The sequence below is a fragment of the Camelus dromedarius genome, chromosome 5 (genome assembly GCF_036321535.1).
Source record: "Camelus dromedarius isolate mCamDro1 chromosome 5, mCamDro1.pat, whole genome shotgun sequence".
NCBI classification, from domain to species: Eukaryota; Metazoa; Chordata; class Mammalia; order Artiodactyla; family Camelidae; genus Camelus; species Camelus dromedarius.
In genome coordinates, this window is record NC_087440.1 from 85,680,661 (window position 1) to 85,688,567 (window position 7,907).

The 7,907-nt window shown below is 39.9% G+C and overlaps 1 non-coding gene across 1 annotated transcript; it reads left to right on the plus strand.

Moving 5' to 3' along the window:
* Nucleotides 1–3,514: 3,514 nt before the first annotated feature.
* Nucleotides 3,515–3,630, plus strand: LOC116153771 (U5 spliceosomal RNA). The gene has a single exon (XR_004137649.1). It is a non-coding gene; the product is annotated as a U5 spliceosomal RNA (small nuclear RNA).
* Nucleotides 3,631–7,907: the final 4,277 nt, after the last annotated feature.

Sequence of the window (7,907 nt, forward strand, 5' to 3'; positions counted from 1 at the left end):
ACAGTGGACGCGGGCGTCGGAGGCCCTGGCGGCGTTTGCGGCCCAGAGCCCGGACGGGACCCGGACGTTCCTCCGCCTGCGGCCAGGCTCCTTCGCCGCCCTCCGGGGCCCGCGCGCCGGGCTTGCGGACGCTCGCTCGGCTTGGCCAAATCTGCTGGCTCCCGGGATTCGCCCGCCTCCATTGTTGCCCTTTCTGGAATTTCGGCCTTTAAACGTGGCCCTTCCCCACGGCCGTAATTGTTCTCCGGACGGCTCGGCGCTGCTTTTACCAACCCCCTGCCCTTTTTAAAGGACCTTCCCACTCGTCTGCTTGCCCCCCGCATTAGTGGTGTAAGGCCCTCCGCATTTGGGGAGACAACCCCTCTCCTCCCCCCCCCCACCCCGGAAATTGGGATAATCACAAAATAAGATGGGGATACCGGCCCTATTTATGTAAATTGTTCATTTGCATAAGGTTGGAACTGTGTGTCTAGTAGCTGTGAATTAAAATATGGGGGTCGAATAAGTGATTGGCTGAAAGAAAATCCTATTAATTTGTCCTACAATGTAGGCATATTTTCCAGAAGACTACCTGATAGACTGATTTACTCCAGACGAGGTAGGGTAACAGCAACCACGCTTCTGCCCCGAAGAGTTAGCACTTAGCACCTACTAGGTGCTAGACTTTGTCTAGGGCCACGCTGTTCCATCCAGCAGCCGCCAGCCCCGTGTGGCTACTGCGCACTTAAAATATGGCTAGTCCTAATTGAGCTGTGATGGCTGGAGCTCAGATGTGTGTGTTTTTTTAACCAAAAAAAGATGTAAAGCGGCTCTCTCATGTTTATTATGTTGATTATGTGTTGAAGTGATAATATTTTTGACGTATCGGGATAAACAGTGGTTTCATTTGTTTTTATTTTTTTAATGTAAGTACTAGAAAGTGTTTAATGTCTTACGTGGCCAGCATTCTGTTGCTATTGGACCAGGCTGTTGTGAGCTGTGATTTTTATGTGTACCCTGTGAGGCACATGCTGTAACTGCCCCCACTTGAACCGATGAAGAAAATTCGTAACCTCCAGCAAGTAAGCTGCTAATAAGTGAATAACTGAGATTTGAACCCAGGCGTTCTGGCTCCGGGGCTGGTGTATTCAGTCACTACAGTGGTCAAATTTTGATCATGTATTTACTGTGAATTGGCTAGAAGTTTCACATAAACGTAGAATGATCATGGGCAAAATTAGGAAGTAGTAAGAATGCTCTTAGCAGACCTCTACAAAAAGAACATTTTTTATATATCGAACACTTACACTGCACTGCGGGCAACAGACCTCCCCAGTAATATAAGCGGAGGCTTTTTGGAGATAATCCTTTATGAGAAGGATGGCCTCTCAGGGTGGGAATGGGCCCTGGGGTTCACTAGCAGTGGAAATTTGTGAGCAGGTAAAATTTTCATCCCCTCCTGCTGTCCTCTCAATCTACTCAAGACTAGCTGAGCTTCGCCATCAGCAGGTTTGTCTGATTTTTATCAATTTTTTGGAATTTTTAGAATAAATAGTACATGCATATGGTTCATTCACCAGAAAGCATAAAAAGGTATAGAGTAAAAAGAATCTCTCCCCCACCTCTGTCTCCATGTTCCAAATTGGGAACCACTGTTTCTTGCTCATTCTCTTAGAGAATTTTTTTATGCAATACACGCCAAGACATTCCTCATTTGAAAAAAAAATGGCAGTGTGCTTACACATTTACTATACCTTGTTTTTTTAAATTAACATATCAAGAATATATGTCAATAGCAATATATACAGAGCTCTTCACTTTTTTTCAATCCTTATAATATTTTATTGCAGAGATGTGCTCATAATTTATTTAATCAGTTCCCTATCGATGGAAATGTAGATTTCCAATCTTTTACAGTTAAACATTGATCCACTTGGAATTGATTCAGTATATGGGGTGAGATACGAATCCAAATATTTTTTTCTCCGCATAACTACACAGTTTGCCATTTGTTGGTCATTTGTTGGAGAGTTCACTTCTAGACTCTGTATTTTGTTCCGGTGGTCTATCTATTCATGCTCCAGTTGCTGGTTTGTTTTAAATCTGGAGATGTAAAATCTTGTAAGGGATAGTGTTTCACACTTTGTTTGGATCACTAGAAATCTTAGAGCTAATATTTCAGCCCATGTTAAGCAGCAGTAACCATGTGGTATGCATTTTCTATGGGCTAATTTTTATTTTCCCTTTGCCCTGATTATTTCCACAATTTGTTTTATTTTTTTGTAGAAGAAGCCAGGATATAAATATACCTTTGTTTAAGACTCTCTGTTTGCAAGTAACGGAAACCAACCAGAAGTAGCTTAACCAAAAGGGATGAATTCTTCATAACAATGTAAGAATGTCTCACAAAAGCCCAGAGCATCTTAACAAAAGACTAGAAAAACACTACATCTTAGAAAATCTTAGGAAAGACTACATCTCAGCAAAAGACTAGAACCAGGTGTTGGAAAGCTTCCAGGAGCCCAAAAGTTATCTCTCTCTGTCCTTCTGTGATTATTCTCTGTGTGTCTGCTCTGGCTGTGCATCTTCCTCTGCTGACTGGTTCTCTCTGCTTTTCCATCTACACAAGGGACTATAGCCACCCCCATATTCAGCTAGGAAGTCAGCTCAATGTGAAGGTCAGAGCCCAAACAAGGAAGGTGGAGAGGCAGTCCTGCAAAGTCAGGTGACTAATCACGTACAGGGGACTACACAAAGAAAAACTGTGTTAAGGATAATGGGCACCAGATTTCTCACTATTGGAAAAGGGGGTTAAAATACAGAAAGGGGAATAGCAAGAAGGCTTGAGTGATTGGATTGGAACTGGAAGTATTGATGTGAATTCCAAGTTTTTCAATATATATAGATCTAAAAATAAATGTAAATGGGAAAGTATTGTATAGATAAGCCTGGAATACCCTACTGTGCTACAAAGTATGAAAATGTTCAAGGAATGATGGAGACATTTGAAAAGAACAAAGCAACCAGCTTGAAGGAGCTCCCATGGGTCAAACATGGGACAATTTGAGCATCAAAATAAATTAGGATAGTGAGAGATTCTATCCCATGGAATGAAATAGAATCCATGAGTCCACACTGATAGTTTTTAGATGAATAAGTAAATGGAGGAAAAGACAACTCCTGCTTAGAGTAGAATGCAACTAATAAACTTAGAAGAAATAATGGACTTAGAAAAATCACCGTTTGCAGAGGAGGGCATTGCCCAGTGGCAGAGTACCTGCTTAGTACGCATGAGGTCCTGGGTTCAATCCCTGGTACCTCTATTAAAATAAGTAAATAAATAAACCTCATTACCTCCCCCGCAAAAAACAAAAAAATAAAAAATTTTAAAAGGAAAATCACCATTTGGCAATCATCAGATAAGAAATATCAGTGTTTGCTAAATCTAGTGGGTAAAAGTGGGACAAAGAATGAGATGTTTACATAGGTTCAAAGCATCTCCCCACAAAATTCTTATTTAAAAAATGAGAACTTGATACTCTGATTTCTCTTCAGGTCATATAAATCTTTTGCCTTTTACTGAAGATCTCCATTGAGAGAAACAACTCTGAGTCTTAAACCAATTTTTTGAGGCCTTGTTTTGGCAAGGCTACTTATGAATGTTTTAAAAAAGAAAGTTGGGGGAGGGTATTGCACGTGCTCCGCATGCACAAAGCCCTGGGTTCAATCCTGGGCACCTCCTCTAAAAATAAATAAGATAAATAAAGTCCCCCCTCCAAAAAAAATAAAGAAAAAAAGAGGACACTATGAACTCATCTACAAAACAGAAACAGACTTACAGACGTAGTAAACAATCTTATAAGTAGTTACTGGGGAGAGGGGGTGGGAACGGATAAATATGGGAGTTTGAGATTTAAGGGTGTTAGCCACTATATATGAAAATAGATTTTTTTTTAAGTTTCTGCTGTATAGTACAAGGAACTATGTTCAATGTCTTGTAATTACCTTTAATGAAAAAAATGTGAAAACAAATATATGTATGTATATGCATGACTGGGACATTGTGCTGGACACCAGAAATTGACACATTGTAACTGATGGTACTTCAGTAAAAAAATAATAAATTTTTTTAAAATAAATAAAAAATAAATGAGAACTTTATGAAAGAGAATCTAGCAGACACCACCTTACTCAAGTATTCAAAGTTAACTGTGCAAAGGGTCACAGACACACACCACTAGTGCCACATGGTACAGATATAACATGGGGTTTGTTGGAGGAAACTTACATGCAGACAAGTGGCAGAGTGCACACCGTCCCCTGAACTTTTCCTTATTACACAGCATGGGCCAGGTGTAGCTATTGTGTGTGCACCATAGTCAAGTTTCCAGGCCACAGCTCCAGCAAGATGAAGCAGGCTTGAGCCAGCATCCAATACACAAACAGAACCAGAGCCCCAAACAGAACGTGTGTCCCACCCCGACACTGCACTACTATTTATGTATATGTTAACCAGGGTGAGGGAGTTCCTAGTGTCTCTAGATAGTAAGAAATACATCAAGGGAAGCGCCATGTACAGTGCTAGGAAATAAGCATACAAGGGCAAAGGCCTGCTCAGAGGGTCCTGGGAACAGCTTTGCCCAAGCTCCTGTCTCTCCACAGGCCCGCTCAGTGCAGCTCAGCCAGCTCTCACCTCTGCTATAAAAAAAGGGAAGGAAGTGAGCCTCCAAGGCCACCCAGATTTGCCTCTGATCATTAATGTCACAAGGGATGGGACAAAGCAACACCTGGTGCTTTAGCATCACTTCTCTAATATTTCTGCCAAAAATGCTTACTTGAATCTTAATAGGAAACATCAGACAAACCCAAATTGAGAGAGAGTTTACAAAATGACTGACCTATAATCTTCAAAAATTTTAGATTATGAAGCTCAAAGAAGGACTAAAAAACAGGTTTAGAATGAAGGAAACTGAAGATACATGACAAGTAAGTACTTGTAATCCTGGTTTGGCTCCTTTTGCCCTGAAAGATATTGGCACAGCTGGTGAAAAGAGAATGAAGTCTCTGTGAAGGGCATGTGAGAGCTCTTTGTACTTATATGTTAGGCAGGGTTCAGCGAAACAGAACCAATAGGACAGAGAAGGATGGATGGATGGATGGATGGATGGATGGATAGATAGATAGATAGATAGCCAGCCAGACAAAAAAGGAGATTTGTTATAGGAACTGGCTCCATAATGCAGTTATAGAGGTGGAAAACTCCCACAGTCTGCTGCCTGAAGCTGGAGAACCAGGAAAGCTAGGGGTATAATTCAGTCTGAGTCCAAAGACCTGAGAACCAAGGGGCTGTTTGTCACAGAGTCTGAAGGCCCAATGTCCAAGGGCAGGAGAAGATGGATGTTCCACCTCAAGAAAAGGGAGAGAATTTGCCCTTTGCCTTTTTTGTTCCATTTGGGCCCCCAACAGTTTGGATAATGTCTGTCCACATTGGTGAGGGCAGTGGATCGCCTTACTCAGTCTACTGAATTAAATGCTAAACTTTTCCACAAACAACCTCACAGACACACCCAAAAATAATGTTTTACCAGCTATCTGGGCATCCCTGGGCCAGTCTAGTTAACACACAAAATTAACCATCTCAATTTTATTTTATCTTTTAAGTTTGGCATTATTTAAAATAAAAAATGAAAAATAAAAGCGAGAAAAAGAAGTAAAACTGTACGAATTTGCAAAAGATCTTCTAGAACTAATATATGAGTTCACCAACATCACTAGATACCAGGTTAATAAGCAAAAATCATTTATATTTCTATATGACAACAATAAATAATTGGAAATTCATATTTTAAAATATCACGACGGCATCAAACACATAAGGTATTTGGGGATAAATCTAACAAAATATGCACAAGAGTTTTACATTGAGAAGTATAAAACATTAATGAGAGAAAGTAATGAAGACCTAAATAAATAGAGATACCACATTCATGGAACAAAGACTCAGGATTATAAAAATGTCAGTTCCACCCAAATTGATCTATAGATTTCAATCAAAATCCGATAAGGCCTTTTTTTTTTTTTTTTGGTATACATTTACAAGTTGACAAGTTGGAGGATGCGACTACCCAACTTCAGGGCTTACTATGAAGCTACAGGAATCAAGACAGTATGGTGCTGAGGTAAGGACAAGCATCCAGATCAATGGAAAATAACAGAACAATGAAAAAAATCCATGCATATATGGTCAATTGATTTTTGCCAAAGATAGCAAGGCAGGTCAATGGAAAAAGAACAGTCTTTTTAGCAAATAATGCTGGACAATTAGACATTGAAAGGTGAAGAAAAAGGAGGCGGAGAGGGGAGGGGAGAGGAGGAGGAGGGAGGGGGAACTCAAACGGATCATTGTCTTAGATGTAAAACCTGAAAGTATGAGACTTCTAGAAGAAACCATGGGAGAAAAATCTCTGTAACCTTGGGTTAGACAAAGGTTTCTTTGATAGGAAAAAAAAAAAAAAACCTACGAACCAGGAAATGTTTTAAATTGATAAATTGGACTTCTCAAAATTTTAAACTTCTGCTCTTTGGAAGACACTGCTGAGAAAGTGAATGACAAGCATGCACTGGGAAAGGTATTTCTGAAATATACATAAGATAAATTACTTGTATCCAGAATATAGAAAGAACTCTTACAACTCAATACTAAAAAAGAAAACCCAACTAAAAAAATGGGCAAAAGATTTGAACAGAAGCATTACCTGTGAAAGTATACAGATAGCAAAAACATATAAAAAGTTCCTCAACATCCTTAGTCACTAGAAAATTAATACTACATTGCCTACCTAGTAGAATGGCTGAAAAACCGACCTTATGGCTAAAAAGACTGATTAGACTATAGCACAATGAGAATTCTCATACATTGCTGACAAGAATGCAAATAACCACTTTGGAAAACAGTTTGGCAATTTTTTTATAAAGTTAAATATATACTTTCCATATAACCTAGCAGTCTCATTCCTAGATATTTACCTTAAAGAAATGAAAACAAATGTCTGTGTAAAGACCTGTATGTGACTTTATAGCAACTTTATTCATTTAGCTGAACACTGGAAACGACCCAAATGTCTGTCAGTTGGTGAACAGGGAAACAAACCGTGATTCATCCAGAGAATGAAATCTTACGCAACAATAAAAAAGAAATGAACTACTGTTCTATGCAAAAACGCTGTTGAATCTCAAAAGTATACCAAGTGAAAGAAGCCAGACACAAAAGGTTACATCCTGTAGGGTTGCATTTATATGACATTCGGGAAAAGGCAAAACTGCAGGGAAAGAAATCTGCGGTTGTCAGGGGCTAAAGGGGTGGGGAGGGGCTACAAAAGGGCACCAGGGAACTGAAGGACTGGTAGCCAGGTGGAGGCTAGGTAGCGTTCCAGGTAGAAGGAACAGGACGCCCAAAACCTAGAGGCAAAACCATGTGGCTCATTCAAGGAACTGAGAGAAGTCCAGTATTGACCCAAACAGAGAGCTCGAGATGAGAGAAAGGAAAAAGGCCCCAGAACACAAAGGAACGTGTGTATTGTGTTAAGGATTTACTGTCTCATAGACAGAGAAACCATACAAAGCTTTAAGGCAAACGTGATGTGATCAGATACACATTTTTTAAAAATTAACTTCCACCAGTGTTGAAAATGGAGAGGAACAAAACTGAAGTGTTACTTGCAATAGTGTAAAAGACGCGGTGGTCTTGATGAGGTTAGCCTTAATGGGAGAGAGATTGAGCTGAATTGGGGATAATTGGGAGGTTAAAATGTGGGTGTTTTACTCTCCTCTTTATGGTTATGGTTTCAAGACCACCAAGGCTCTATTTTCTAGAAAGTTGAAAGTGTAGTGAGCATAGAACATGCCAGGCTTTCGAGTTTTTCAATCTG